At 43.3% G+C, this 16,347-nt stretch overlaps 1 protein-coding gene and 1 non-coding gene across 2 annotated transcripts in view; both read left to right on the top strand.

Moving 5' to 3' along the window:
- The window catches only part of LOC126335962 (plectin), a 532,862-nt gene that overhangs the window by 153,626 nt on the left and 362,889 nt on the right, over nucleotides 1-16,347 (top strand). The window contains exon 2 of the mRNA XM_049999438.1: nucleotides 3,672-3,734. The gene's annotated coding sequence lies outside the window, so the exon portion shown is untranslated. The remainder of the gene's footprint in view (nucleotides 1-3,671; nucleotides 3,735-16,347) is intronic.
- On the top strand, nucleotides 12,602-12,676 carry Trnas-cga (transfer RNA serine (anticodon CGA)). Its single transcript has one exon. It is a non-coding gene; the product is annotated as a tRNA-Ser (tRNA).

Raw genomic sequence — 16,347 nt, 5'->3', positions numbered from 1 at the left:
GCACTACCCTTGCCGTGCTTCACTGTTGTGAAGTAACTGTCTCGAGGCCTTCACCAAACCTAAACCCTTCCAACGGATTGCCACATGGTGTAACGTGGTACATCACTCATTTCCAGTCATCCACCGGCTTCGCTCTTTCCACCAGCTCAAGGGTCGGTTAGGACTGACTACAGAAACGCGTGGCTTATGAGGAACTGCTCTACCTTTGTATCCTTTATAACTCCCTACGCAGATTCTTTGTGCTGTTTAGACTGATGGTAGCACTTTCCAACTCACGAGCGACTGCTTAAGGTGATTAAATGCGATTTTTTACAAACGCTCACCGCAGTGGTCGAGTGTGTCTGTCAGACTGTACATGCGGTCTTCCTGGTCTTTGTTTAGCTGTGGTTGTTCCTTCCACTTTTCACTTCATAATCACATCACCAGCTGTCGACTTGGGCAGCTTTTGAAAGACTGAAACGTCCCTGATGAATTAAGTTTCGCAGAGGGTCCAACGAATAGGCCACGTTCCCCTGACCGACCCATCCTGCTGTCACTATTGTGTATTGACAATTCAGTTCACTCTGTCTCGTTTTATGTGGGCGGGTCGGCCTCTGTGACGTCAACTGGTCAGTTCTGCATTACATAGGGGTGTCCGGAAGCTTTTGATCAAACAGTGTGCTCGTACCCTTTTAACAGCGCGTGCCAACGCGTCCTGCGATTCTGTGGTTTATCAGACCAGACGGCCTGTTGTTTTTCCACTCTTCCTGTTCCCTGTGGTGTGCGACGTGCGTTGAGACTTATGGGCCGGCAGCCCTTTGCCCAGTACGGAAATTGCCGAGTGGCCTTCTGTACTGCGTGGCGCATCAGTTCGTTGGAAAAATTGACGTTAGTCGACGACGACCACAGACAGCACACTGTTTCCGACTGTAGTCGACTGTGGCGACGGTTCGGTGTTTTCCGAACGTGGTACTCACACTACATCCTTGACACGTTGGCACAAGGGTTATTCTTTTTCCGCCCGCCGGAGTGGCCGAGCGGTTCTAGGCGCTTCAGTCTGGAACCGCGCGACCGCTACGGTCGCAGGTTCGAATCCTGCCTCGGGCATGGGTGTGTGTGATGTCCTTAGGTTAGTTAGGTTTAAGTAGTTCTAGGTTCTAGGGGACTGATGACCTTAGAAGTTAAGTCCCATAGTGCTCAGAGCCATTTGAACCATATTCTTTTTCCACTGCTGTTCGGCTATGTTAGTAGTTTAAAGCTGGCCAGAAAGCGGCTGCATGCATCAACTCTGGCGGGTCCGCTTCACGTGACATGCAGTGGTCAATTCCGCATTATATGGGGATGCTTTTGATAAGATAGTGTATGCAAGGACAGCATTTCTCCAAGCTTTAGTAGGGAGGCACAGAACGAGGGCTGATGTGCACGGTTTTAAAAACGATTTTCAATTTACCAAAAACACTGTAGGTCAGTTTTACTCTTCCATTTATTTCCCTTGCTGTCCATCCAGTCGTTGCAATCAGCTGCCGCAAATAAAAGAAGACCTCATCGACTGTTCTAGGAGTTCATGGTCAATTTACACTACTTTCTCTTACAAGGAGAGGTTCCCAAAGATGGGACTGGCTTTTTGAAACTATCTACACGATGATGTAGGTTAAGGTACCAGGTATCACACACTACACCATTCACCCTGGTGGGCCCTCGATTGCAACTAAGAGACAAAAAAAAATCAGAATTTTGTGTGACACTCAGTAGTATTAGAAAAGTTCAAATGGGTAGTTTGGGTGCGTGGTATGATGGATAAGATAACAGCTTCACGTGTAGGAGGTAGTTTTATTTTTAAATCTTTATCGAAATAACTCTGATCATCATTTGTATTCCTTAATTGATTTAAATGTATTTTTTTTAGATTCCATTCGTTTGTCACTTAGGCTTAATCATAATATTAGCTTCTTAACATTTTTCTCCACCTGAAATCTTTGTTCATGTATTTTTAATTCATCTTACGTTTTAATTTATCTCCCTGTTTTTTCGTCCACATTATTAGGTTCATTTTACGTATCTGCTGAGTTCTATCCACTCGTCTAATATAGGGTGCCTAGGAAACCTGCTTTCTCGGATCGCTACACAACAATTCAAGCAAATTGTATTAATGGAATTTATTAAAAAAGGAAATGATTACGATACTTAACTTTGTGAGATAGAGACGTGTCGCAAGTGAGGGGCGACAGACAAACATAAGCAAGCTGTTCAGTATATAAAATTCGTAATACAAGTGAACCAATACAGTTTCTAAGTTACTGCTGTAGAGTTCGTAGGTCTGCTAGACTTCAACTCGGGCCGCGGCGAGGCGCCTGTATTCTCTTCGTGTAGAGGCCGCTCCTATCTCGGTGTCATCCTAGAGAGGGGTCCGTCAGCGTACTGTTGGCTGACGTCGTCTCACAGCCCCCTCTGCTATTCCGTTCTTGATCGTCGTGCCGGCGCTTGCCGTGACGCCGGATCAATATCTGTTTCTCGTTTTGCTTGAATTTCGTTTCACTTATAAACCCGTCTATCATTTAAATTTTCATTTGCGTTATTTTGTCCATAGGGCAAAAGGTATTCAGCGTATGGTTTAAATGTTTGTATGACGATTAGCAAGCAAAAAAAAAAAAAAAAAAAATGCACATCTGGTAACAAATATACATTTTCCACACCATTGCACAAATATAAATAGATTATTTCTTCTATTGTTTTTAACTGATAGATCGGAATTTTCAAATAATTGAATGTTACAATAGATAAATGTAATCAAATTCACAGTCACAAAAATTCCGACTGGAAAAGGAATGATATAAAGAAAAAATGCTGGAAATGAAAAAGTTCGTACGGTGATTAAAATGATGTGACAAAGGAACGGAACTAAGAAATTGCATTTAAATCAATCAATGAATAAAAATGATGATCAAAGTCATTTCGATAAAGAATTAAAAATAAAACTACCTCCTACACGTGAATCTGTTATCTTATCCATCATACCACGCAACCAAACGATGATAAAGGCATTTCGATAAAGATTTTAAAAAATTTACTGCACCTGACGAAGTTCGAACCCACAAGCTCCGGCACTATAAGCTGTTACCTTATCCATTATAACACACAACCAGACTATAAAAAACTCGTTTTTTAACGCCATTTAGTGTCACGCAAAATTCCGAATTTTTTTCGTCAGTTATTCGTAAACTAGGGCCCACCAGGGTGAATGGCTACAGTGTATGGTACCTGGGATCTTAACCTACATCACCGTATAGCTAGTTTCAAAAAGCCGATCGCACCGCTGGGGACCTGTCCTTGTTAGATTTGTTGGCTATACATTATTTAAGTCGGGATGTAATTGATTTTCAGGCTTATTTTCAAACTTGATCTACTAAGTTGTTAGTTGTTACAGTTTGTTTGCTCTAGAAACAAATGGTGTAATATAATCAGCGAAAAGAAAATGGATTCGTTAATATGAAATCCTACATTTTTCCTAGTTTAAGGGCTTGAAAATTTTACTTATGGCTGTTTTGTTTGCAGTTGGTGGTAATTTTAATGAATAAGTTGTACAATGTTGATGGGAGGCTGATAACGCAGTCTGTACTGACACTAGTACTTCGAGAATTGCTACATGATGACAAGGTAAACAATGTTATTACATGAGACTTTGTTTTATGCAGATTCCGGGAGATGGCTGTTCCAGTGAAGGCCTAACAACCGAGTCCTAGGAAGACACTTTCAAGGTAAGTGAGAATGATTTATTCATATAGATGGATCTACACGAGAGGGAATCGACGAAACATTTCATGTTAAGATACCGCATGTATCGCTATTCTTGTAATATTGCTCTTTTTATACTGAATAATATTCTGCTGATACCTGATCTTTCATTGGTGACCATATCAATCTGATACTATTATTTAATCTGCATTCCAGTGCAATTATTGCAAATAATCCACCTTTACTGTAATGGGACAAAGAGGAATGAGCGTACTGCATGAGTAGGCAATAAGAGTCTTGATTCTGTGTTTAGTTTTATCTGTGGTTGTTTTGCTGGTCAGTCTGCTGTGCAACGCTGGAGCGTTCTTATTTGAGGCATAGTAGCGAGCAGTTGAGTTTTTCAGAGAAAGAGGTCTGTTATTTGTGAATCTGGAGAAACTGTCTGGAATACTTTATTATGGAGGTGAAATGCTATACTGATGGAGAAGATTTTGGAAGAATTTTAAAGGTATGTTTGTAATTTTTGTAATGAGAGAATTTTGTAATTGTTGGAGTCTTCTTATGTTATGCTGTCTTTTTCTCAAAAATCAGAGTTCGGGTTCTCAAGAAAGATTTTCTTTAGAGTAAAATCCACCTCCATGAGTCGTAGTAAGCTGTGAAGATTTTGTCGTGTGTGCATTGCACCTTACGCCACACTGAAGCACAGATTGCTTCTGACAAACAAATTTAGAGTAGATTGTTAATCTTCAGCTGCTGCGTCTGGTGGCTTGTATTTGCTTTCGAGATCGTTAGTATATCAAACACAAAATAGGATGGTGAGCAAGAGGTAAGTCACTTTTACTTCAGGGCAAATTTCACTTTGCATTCTTAAGCAAACAGTTTTTAGGTAGGATTGTCAGCTGTTACGCTAGGTAGTACATTAATTTCCAGTGAACGGTATTGGTAATTTCAAACAGTTATTTTCTTACAAGTTGAGCAGCAATTTGTTTTTGTGGATATTCCAAGTCAAACATTGCACTTCCATATCACGCAACGTTCATAATATACTTCGGTACTAAGTTTTAGTTATATAGTTTTCATTGAGCATACAGTTAGTTCCTTTTGGCATTTAATTGGATTAATTTTATTTATTACATAATTTGAAGCCAGATTGACTATTAATCTACCACAACTGTTTCAAAAATATGAAAAAGTTTTCGAATACCGCTACCGGTCACAAAATTTGTTGACAGCTAAATTATCTATTTAGCGACATGTTTCGACCTGAGTTCATCGTCAGGCTATCTGGCACTGTAAAATCATTTAGTACATGTTTATACAGGTATTAAAGTTTCTTTACATGACTGCAGTGATCGTCCTGAGGAGAGAGAGAGAGAGAGAAGGAATCTCTGGTAAGAGGCGATGTCACTTTGAGTATTGGTCTCCTGTTCACATGAAAATGTTATAAAACGCCACCCACTTTGTTCTTGGGGTGTGGCAGTTTTCTTGTGATATGTTGAAGATCGCTATAGTGATGAGTGATTGTTTTATAAAATTCACATGCGAACGGAAGACCAATACACAAAGTGACGTCGTCTCTTACTTGGTTATCCTTCTTTCTCTCCACAGGATGATCACAGTATTTATGTAAAGAAACTTTAATATCTGTATAAACATGTATTAAATGTTTTTGTAATGCCAGTATAGCCCGATGATGTTGTATCACCTCGAAACATGTCGCTGTATAAATAATTTGTCAACCAATTTTGTGACTGATAAAGGTGTTTGAATACCTTTTCGTAATCTTTATTTCAAATTTAGTATTGCAGCACGTTTCAAGTTTTGCTTCAAGATATTGTTCACATGCGCAACACAGGGCCAATCAACAGTCAGATTTGATCAGCGGTTGTACACGCTAAATAAGGGGAAAGTTTTTGAAGTAAATATATTCAGTTTTCTCACATACAATTTTTATAGGAAACAGTTATCAAATTTATATAAATATAGCTGAAATGAAAAGGTACGAAACGTCGTAACAGCCAAAACTGTAGAAATATGCATATGCCGCTTTGGGATAACGTAGTGAGACATCTAGGGATAAAAGTAAATTAGGTCAGCGAACCGCAAACGGAATTGCGTATGGGGCTCTAGCACTTCAACACCTGTACTGGTATCAGGAGGACCCCGCTTTCCAAGAACGCATCGTCTCCTGCGAAGAGAGCTGGTGCCATCACTTAGAGCCAGAGACAAAGCGGGACAGCATGCAGTGGAAGCATGCGCCGTCAGCCCCCCACCCCCTCCCCACCCCCCACCCCCCACCCCCCGTGAAAAATTCAAAGCTGTACCCTCAGCAAGCAAAGTGATGCTCACCATCTTTTGCGACGTCCGACGTCCGATACTCATGGAATTCCTCGAGCACGGCAAAACCATTAACAGTGACGTGTGCTGTGAGACACTCCATAGCCTACGCACGTCAATCAAGAACAAGCGGCCAGGGCTGCTCACGGAGGGAGTGATCCTGCTCCCCCAAAACGCGCGTCGGCATGTCTCCAAGTTCACACAAAGTGTAATGGCCAAGTTATCTAGTAGCAGCAGCTTGAGCATCCTCCCTGCGACTTCAATCAGTTTGATCCGCTAAAAAAACATCTCAAAGGGAAGCTCTTCAAATCGGACGACAAACTGAATGACACAGTGAAGCATTGGCTCCTGTCACAGCCACAGGAGTTCTGCAAACAGGGAATCCTTCGGCTCGTGAAATAGCTGTGCTCAGGCGTTTGATGATTACTTTTGAATAAAGATTTCAATAATGATATTAAAAGTGTTGTTAAGCACCTTTTGTTTTAAAATTCCCTCATACTACTACGTAGTTGTGTTCCAAACATGTAAGCGCAGAATTGCTCTCCTGGCCTAATCACATGTAATTCAACGACTTACTGTTTAACTTCGTCAAGTAAATGTAGTTGAGTACAGAAGTCAGTTTGCTTTTATAATTCAGTTTCCTACTCCATTTTACAATCTCTTTCTTTTTTGAATGTATCGTCTGGTGACTACTTGTTAAGGAGCGGATACGGGTAAGACTCCATTTGTCTATCCTTTGGTTGAAACATGTAACATAAACATTTATTTAACAGACCGTGATTTCCCATAAAGCAAAATACGAAATGTCAGTTGTTTTTCGATCAATTGTTTAGGTGGGGAGATGTGTTTCGCAGTAGCGAAAATAAAAAGGCTTACAGCTCTTAACCCTTTGAGTCCCAACGCTACGGAAAAATGCTTGTAAAATTTTTCACATAATTAATATTTATTACACTAATAAGGAGCAAAACAAATACAAGAAGGAAATGTCAAGAAGGAAACGATCAATTGTTGCTTTAAGGTTCAAAAATTGCTCTGAGCACTATGGGACTTAACATCTATGGTCATCAGTCCCCTAGAACTTAGAACTACTTAAACCTAACTAACCTAAGGACATCACACAACACCCAGCCATTACGAGGCAGAGAAAATCCCTGACCCTGACCCCGCCGGGAATCGAACCCGGGAACCCGGGCGTGGGAAGCGAGAACGCTACCGCACGACCATGAGATGCGGGCTGTTGTTTTAAGGAAGTGAATGCACTTCGAATGTAAATGTAAAACTTTTCACAAATTTAAACTTTATTATCATAGTAAGCAACGAATATGATATGATTTTGACAAACGATAAACAATCAGTTGTTTTAAGAAGGTAATTTCATTTTGGAACCACTGATACATACTGTTTTCAACAGCCCATCATTTCATGCGATATACTTGAAAGCAAATTCAAGATTTTCTTTGACAAAATCCCATATCTCGAAACCTCATGAACTAATGACACCTAAAACAAATTGTGCTCCTAAATAACAATTAAAAATGGGCCTAAAATTTAATACATTTTGTATCAAAACCGCATCTGTCCCAGTGGTTTCATTTCCATAATACTCATAAAAACAGTAGTACAAACTAAAATTAACGCTACAATAATTTCACGGTCAGCGATCTCATCAATATGGCCACTATACATATATACAGGATGATTTTTTCCCACCATGTACAAACTGTACGGATTGATCGATGAGAGGACACAGAACAAAAAAGCTCTAATGAACGTATGTCCGGAAATGCATGGTTTCCATCTTAGAGACCATTTATGCAATCATACATTGTTACAGAGACTGAAGTCTAATACGCTCTGTACCATGCAGCCACAGTTACAGTATGTGTTGAAAACGGTTTCCATGTGCCTCAACGCATGCGTGTACGCGCCGTTGTGTGTTCTGTCTCAGACGTTCACATCGGTCAGGCTGCATCAGAACAGTGTCAAAGGCAGCATGAATACGTTGCTCCAGTGTCTCCACATGTGGAATGGGCTCTGCATACACGGTACATTTGAGGTGGCCCCATAACCAGAAATAGCACTGGTTGACCGAGCGGGGTGGCGCAGTGGTTAGCACATTACACTCGCATTCGGGAGGACGACGGTTCAGTCCCGCGTCCAGCCATCCTGGTTTAGGTTTTCCGTGATTTCCCTAAATCGCTACAGGCAAATGCCAGTATAGTTCCTTTGAAAGGGCACGGCCGACTTCCTTTCCCATCTTTCCATAATCCGATGAGATCGATGACCTCGCAGTTTGGTCTCCTCCCCGCAAAACAACCCAACCTAACACGTATGGGTTGAGATCCAGGGAACGAGCAAGCAATGCAACCGGACCTTCTCACCCTATCAGTCGACCCGGGAAGACACGATTGAGATGGGTCCGGACGTTAAGGAAGAAGTGAGATGGAACACCATCGCGTAGCAGCCATATAACCCTTTGAATCATCAATGGCACTTCTGCAAGCAGAGGAAGCAAAATCACCCGCAAGAAACGCCGATAGTTTTGCCTGTTAGGCGACGAGGAAAGAAGACTGGTCCCAAAAAAATGGTTCAAATGGCTCTGAGCACTATGGGACTTAACATCTGAGGTCATCAGTCCCCTAGAACTTAGAACTACTTAAACCTAACTAACCTAAGGACATCACACACATCCATGTCCGAGGTAGGATTTGAACCTGCGACCGTAGCAGTCGCGCAGTTCCGGACTGAAGCGCTTAGAACTGCTCGTCCACCGCGGCCGGCTACTGGTCCCAAAACACTGTCGCCAATTATCTCGGCCCACACATTCCGGCTGCACCAATGCTGATGATTCGCTATCACCATAACAGGGGGTTCTGTATACTATCTCACAGATGACTGTTGTGAAACTTGAAGATACCACTCTACGTAAAGGTGGCCTTATATGTGAATAGGATGGCTGACACAAATCCCGGAGTCGTGGTTGTCAGGCGAAGTACCCAATGACAGTACTGCTGCCAGTGTGGAAAGTCTGTCGCTAGTAAGCCCTACACAAATTGTAAGTGGTATGGGTAGTAACAGTTGTCATGGAGAATATTCCACACGGTTGTCTGGCTTACCCTATACTGGCGGGCAAACTGCCTGGTACTGACACTGTGGTCGCCTTCCACAGTGTTAATCACATTTTCCTCCAAGCCTGGTCTCCGAACATTCCGGGTACGTCCTTCAGGAATTCCTGCTTCCTGAAACGACCCTGCCTCAGTCAACATTGAATGCTGTGTTTGTTGTCCGCGGGAATAGGATCCTGATACAACGTTGCTGCCCGCCACCCGTTGCCATTTGACTTTCAGTCAATAACACCATGTCGGAAAGCTCTCGATTCGAATACAGAACCCTTGTGTACAACGCTAGATCACATCCACTACAAGGTGAGTCAGGAAGAGAAGTGAATGGGACGACCATTACCAATTACTATGGCAGGAGAGGGCTCTAGGGTATGACGCATGAGGAACAGTACCACGCTATAGGTGGAAACCATGCATAATGTAACTGTGGTTGCATGGTACAGCGCGTATTGGACCACAGTCTCTGTAACAGTGTATGATAGAATAAATAGTGTCTAGCATGGGAACCATCCGTTTCCGGACATTAGCTCATTAGATCTTTTTTGTTCCGTATCCTCCCATCGATCCGTCCCTACAGTATGCAAATGGTGGAAAAAAAGTCACACACACACACACACACACACACACACACACACACACACACACTAAATGGACTCTAACATGGAAACCATGCATTTCCGGACATAAGTTCATTAGACGTTTATTGTTCCGTATACTCTCATCGATCAACCCCTAGGGCTTTTACACGGTGGAAAAAATCACCCTGTATATAAAACTGCTTATTATAATGTCCCAAAATCACGTAGCACAATCCCCTCGCCGCCTGTTGCTTTGAACGCCATCAGTTTTTGTTACTATGCACTACATTCGTAGAAGTACTCAGTCTGCTAGTAGAAGTCTGTGTCTTGCAATAGCATCTATGATTTCATGTGAAAGGCACTGGTACTTCAATAAAATGATTGAAATGGTGCTTGCAGCCAGAAACCACTGGACGTCAAAGGGTTAAGGTATGCATTTTACAGCCCATGTTGATTCAAATGGCTCTGAGCACTATGGAACTTAACTTCTGAGATCATCAGTCCCCTAGAACTTAGAACTACTGAAACCTAACTAACCTAAGGACATCACACACATGCATGCCCGAGGCAGGAGTCGAACCTGCGACCGTAGCGGTCACGCGGTTCCAGACTGTAGCGCCTAGAACCGCACGGCCACAGCGGCCGGCAGCCCATGTTGACTGAAATTTTTTCTCGTTTTGGTCCATACTGCCTCCTCCCAAAAAGATGGAAAACAAAGCAGAGCTTGCACTACAAGAGTCGTGTTTGATAGTGTGAAACATGAACAAGCGCTCGCAGCTCTTAAGGTATGCATTTTAGAGCCCATTTTTACAAAATCTTTTTTTTTTTTTTTTTGATTTTGTTGGTACTAAGGCCTCTCAAAATATTCGATATTTTTAACACTCTGCGACTCATGCCGTCAGAAAACGCCTCTGCCATGTTGATGTATCGCGCCTCCGGCTGTGTACTCTCGGATGCGTAGCGTAACGGCACAAAGAACGCGCCTAGTGGGGCGTGGGGATTCCTTTGGCCACTCTGCGCACCTTTCGGTACCGGCCGTGCATCGCGCTGCACCTGAGGGAGCGCCGGCCGTTTACGTGGCCGCTGGCCCGTAGGCAAATCGCGCACGTGAGCCCGTGTGTGGGCAGAGAAAGGAGCCGAGCCGGCGAGACGGGGGCGGCTGGAAGCTGGAGGCGGCGCGCCGCCTGGGGCGGTCGATGGCTGGCGCCGCAGCATGACTCACGCCGCCCACAGGGGCTTCCCGTGGCGGGGCCGGGCGGGCCTGCGGGGCGGAAGCCGCCGCCGTCGATACGTCTCGCAAACACGACGCCTGCCGCCTGCCGCCTGCCGCCTGCCGCTACAGGTCCAGGCGCGTCCGCACCGGCTTTCGTCAGACACTTCTCTCTCACCACGTTACAAGGATCACAATTTACGAAATGGGCGAAAGAACGAAAAAGTACGGAATTATTTAGACTACTGTCCATTAAAATTGCTACACCGCGAAGATGACGTGCTATAGAGGCGAAATTTATACGACAGGAAGAAGATGCTGTGAAATGCAAAAGATTAGCTTTTCAGAGCAATCACACAACGTTGGCGCCGGTGGCCACGCCTACAACGTGCTGACATGAGGAAAGTTTCCAACCGATTTCTCTTACACAAACAGCAATTGACCGGCGTTGCCTGGTGAAACGTTGTGATGCCTCGTGTAAGGAGGAGAAATGCGTACCATCACGTTTCCGACTTTGATAAAGGTCGGATTGTGGCCTATCGCCATTGCGGTTTATCGTATCTACATCTACATTTATACTCCGCAAGCCACCCAACGGTGTGTGGCGGAGGGCACTTTACGTGCCACTGTCATTACCTCCCTTTTCTGTTCCAATCGCGTATGGTTCGCGGGAATAACGACTGTCTGAAAGCATCCGTGCGCGCTCGAATTTCTCTGATTTTACATTCGTGATCTCCTCGGGAGGTATAAGTAGGGGGAAGCAATATATTCGATGCCTCATCCAGAAACGCACCATCTCGAAACCTGGGGAGCAAGCTACACAGCGATGCAGAGCGCCTCTCTTGCAGAGTCTGCCACTTGAGTTTGCTAAACATCTCCGTAACGCTATCACGGTTACCAAATAACCCTGTGACGAAATGTGCCACTCTTCTTTGAGTCTTCTCTAGCTCCTCCGTCAACCCGATCTGGTACGGATCCCACACTGATGAGCAATACTCAAGTATAGGTCGAACGAGTGTTTTGTAAGTCATTGTGTTTTGTAAGACATTGTTGCTCACGTTGGTTCAGATCCAATGACTGTTAGCAGAATATGGAATCGGTGGTTTCAGGACGGTAATACGGAACCCCGTGATGGATCCCAACGGCCTCGTATCACTAGCAGTCGAGATGACAGGCATCTTATCCGCATTACTGTAACGGATCGTGCAGCCACGTCTCGATCGCTGAGTCAACAGATGGGGACGTTTGCAAGACAACAACCGTCTGCACGAACAGTTCGACAACCAGAATGAGATTTTCACTCTGCAGCGGAGTGTGCGCTGATATGAAACTTCCTGGCAGATTAAAACTGTGTGCCCGACCGAGAGCACTTGCCCGCGAAAGGCAAAAGTCCCGAGTTCGAGTCTCGGTCTGGCACACAGTTTTAATCTGCCAGGAAGTTTCATATCAGCGCACATTCCGCTGCAGAGTGAAAATCTCATTCTGGAAACATCCCCCAGGCTGTGGCTAAGCCATGTCTCCACAGTATCCTTTCTTTCAGGAGTGCTAGTTCTGCATGTTTCGCAGAAGAGCTTCTCTAAAGTTTGGAAGGTAGGAGACGGATACTGGCAGAAGTAAAGCTGTGAGTACAGGGCGTGAGTCGTGCTTCGGTAGCTCAGTTGGTAGAGCACTTGCCCGCGAAAGGCAAAGGTCCCGAGTTCGAGTCTCGGTCGGGCGCACAGTTTTAATCTGCCAGGAAGTTTCAGTTCGACAACGTTTGCAGCAGCATGGACTATCAGCTCGGAGACCGTGGCTACGGTTACCCTTGACGCTGCATCACAGACAGGAGCGCCTGCGATGGTGTACTCAACGACGAATCTTGGTGCACGACTGGCAAAACGTAATTTTTTCGGATGAATCCAGGTTCTGTTTACAGCATCATCATGGTCGCATCCGTGTTTGGCGACATCGCGGGGAACGCACATTGGAATCGTGTATTCGTCGTAGCCATACTGGCGTATCACCCGCCGTGATGGTATGGGGTGCCATTGGTTACACGTCTCGGTCACTTCTTGTTCGCGGCACTTTGAACAGTGGCGTTACACTCCAGGTGTGTTACAACCCGTGGCTCTACCCCTTATTCGATCCCTCCGAAACCCTACATTTCAGCAGGATAATGCACGACCGCATGTTGCAGGTCCTGTACGGGTCTTTCTGGATATAGAAAATGTTCGACTGCTGCCCTGGCCAGCACATTCTACAGATCTCTCACCAACTGAGAACGTCTGGTCAATGGTGGCCGAGCAACAGGCTCGTCACAACACGGCAGTCACTGCTCTTGATGAACTGTGATTTCGTGTTGAAGCTGCATAGGCAGCTGTACCTGTATACGCCATCCAAGCTCTGTTTGACTCAGTGCCCAGGCGTATCAAGGCCGTTATTACGGCCAGAGGTGGTTGTTCTGGGCACTGATTTCTCAGGATCTATGCACCCAAATTGCGTGAAAACGTAATCACATGTCATTCCTAATATAATATATTTGTCCAATGAATACCCGTTTATCATCTGACTTTCTTCTCGGTGTAGCAATTTTAATGCCCAGTAGTGTATTTTAATAAGTTCTTATCAGGTGGCGTTCCTGTCTGTTCGGTAAAAATTTTGCTATTGATTTTAAACTAACTTCCCGACGAGACTTGAAACTTTCGAGATAGCTCACGAGCAGAGCACGGCAAGTGTCATCACCAGATTTCCCAGGATATTCGCTCTATGGAGTCAAAATAACGGAGCACGTGTCTCGGCTTATCTGTAGATGCTTGACCACTTCTGAAAAAATGACGGTCAAAATTTTCGACATATTGTCGAGATACTTTGTATGGTCTTTACCGCATTATATTCTCAGACGAAATGGCGGCTAAGTAGTTATCGTCGTGCGTTCTTAATTTTGTGACCTCTATTCCGGACCAGATTATTGTTTTGTTTTGTTTTATTTTACTTTTTTTGTTTTCATTCGTCTATCCATGTCTGCAGAAGATTACTACACGAATGTTTCTTATCAAATTAGGGCATAAAAGGACGTTATATTAATTGTAAAATTACAACTAGATTGCACAACAAATATCACACGTTTATTATATAATGTATGTGTAAGCGACATGTTGAGGGATTACGATGTTTTTAAATTCTCGTATCCTGTTATTTCACTGTCATAATAATTCTTATATTAACTCTTATATTTTATTTATTCTTATTTTATTTTATGCAATCTTTTGTTTATTTTATTTATTCTTATATTCGAACTAAGTAGAAACAAGGCCCCGGGAGTAGACAACATTCCATTAGAACTACTGACAGCCTTCAGAGAGCCAGTCCTGACAATACTATACCATCTGGTGAGCAAGATGTATGAGACAGGCGAAATACCCTCAGACTTCAAGAAGAGTATAATAATTCCAATACCAAAGAAAGAAGGTGTTTACAGATGTCAAAATTACCGAACTATCAGTTTAATAAGTCACAGCTGCAAAATACTAACGCGAATTCTTTACAGACGAATGGAGAAACTAGTAGAAGCCGACCTCGGGGAAGATCAGTTTTGATTCCGTAGAAATGTTGGAAGACGTGAGGCAATACTGACCTTACGACTTACCTTAGAAGAAATATTAAGGAAAGGCAAACCCGCGTTTCTAGCATTTGTAGACTTAGAGAAAGCTTTTGGCAATGTTGACTGGAATACTCTCTTTCAAATTCTGAAGGTGGCAGGGGTAGAATACAGGGAACGAAAGGCTATTTACAGTTTGTACAGAAAGCAGATGGCAGTTATAAGAGTCGAGGGACATGAAAGGGAAGTAGTAGTTGGGAAGGAAGTGAGATAGGGTTGTAGCCTGTCCCCGATGTTATTCAATTTGTATATTGAGCAAGCAGTAAAGGAAACAAAAGAAAAGTTCGTAGCAGGTATTAAAGTCCATGGAGAAGAAATAAAAACTTTGATTCTCGCCGATGATATTGTAATTCTGTCAGAAACAGCAAAGGACTTGGAAGAGCAATTGAACGGAATGGACATTGTCTTGAAAGGAGGATATAAGATGAACATCAACAAAAGCAAAACGAGGATAATGGAATGTAGTCGAATTAAGTCGGGTGATGCTGAGGGAATTATATTGAGAAATCAGACACTTAAAGTAGTAAATGAGTTTTGCTATTTGGGGAGCAAAATAACTGATGATGGTCGAAGTAGAGAGGATATAAAATGTAGACTAGCAATGGCAAGAAAAGAGTTTCTGAAGAAGAGAAATTTGTTAACATCGAGTATAGATTTAAGTGTCAGGAAGTCGTTTCTGAAAGTATTTGTATGGAGTGTAGCCATGTATGGAAGTGAAACATGGACGATAAATAGTTTGGACAAGAAGAGAATAGAAGCTTTCGAAATGTGGTGCTACAGAAGAATGCTGAAGATTAGATGGGTAGATCACGTAACTAATGAGGAGGTATTGAATACAATTGGGGAGGAGCGGAGTTTGTGGCACAACTTGACTAGAAGAAGGGAACGGTTGCTAGGACATGTTCTGAGGCATCAAGGGATCACAAATTTAGCATTGGAGGGCAGCGTGGAGGGTGAAAATTGAAGAGGGAGACCAAGAGATGAATACACTAAGCAGATTCAGAAGGATGTAGGCTGCAGTAGGTGCTGGGAGATGAAGAAGCTTGCACAGGATAGGGTAGCATGGAGAGCTGCATCAAACCAGTCTCAGGACTGAAGACCACAACAACACAACATATTTCATTCATGTGTTTATTTTTAGAGGAAACTTTGTTGCATTCCCTTTGGTGATACTGATCGTAGAAAGATTCGAAACACGGATATTCCGGACGCCGCAAGCATCGCATGTAGGCAGGTTTGCTACAGTGACATTTATTCGTATGAATCTCACTCCGGAGAGAATCGTCGTTATCAGTGGTGAGGGTTTCGCGCGTTGGGAGTAATTTCACCGCAAACAATGCATAACGGATCATTTTTTCGAAAACTGGCTCTTGCAATTGATTATGAGTCAAGACACATTACGGGAATTTCACCGAAAACGATTTGAAGTAATTTTCTCATATTTTTTTTTTATTTCATTCATCTGACATACAATTAGTAGACGAATAAGGGCAACGTTATATAAGTATGCAGTGGAAAACATTCGTGTAGTAATCTTCTACAGACACGAGTATCTGAATTAAAAACAAAAATAAAAGTAATAATCGTGTTAGGACCACGGGGTGCAAAATTAAGAAGCCGAGGCGCTAACCACTTTGCGATTATTTCGTCTGAGGATATCGTGCTTTTAAATGTTCAAATGTGTGTATAATTCCTAAGGGATCAAACTGCTGAGGGCATCGGTCCCGAGACTTACACACTACTTCAAACTGA

This window comes from Schistocerca gregaria, chromosome 2 (assembly GCF_023897955.1).
Source record: "Schistocerca gregaria isolate iqSchGreg1 chromosome 2, iqSchGreg1.2, whole genome shotgun sequence".
Lineage (NCBI taxonomy): Eukaryota > Metazoa > Arthropoda > Insecta > Orthoptera > Acrididae > Schistocerca > Schistocerca gregaria.
The sequence above is the reverse complement of the archived record's forward strand: the minus strand, read 5'-3'. Positions and strand labels throughout refer to the sequence as shown.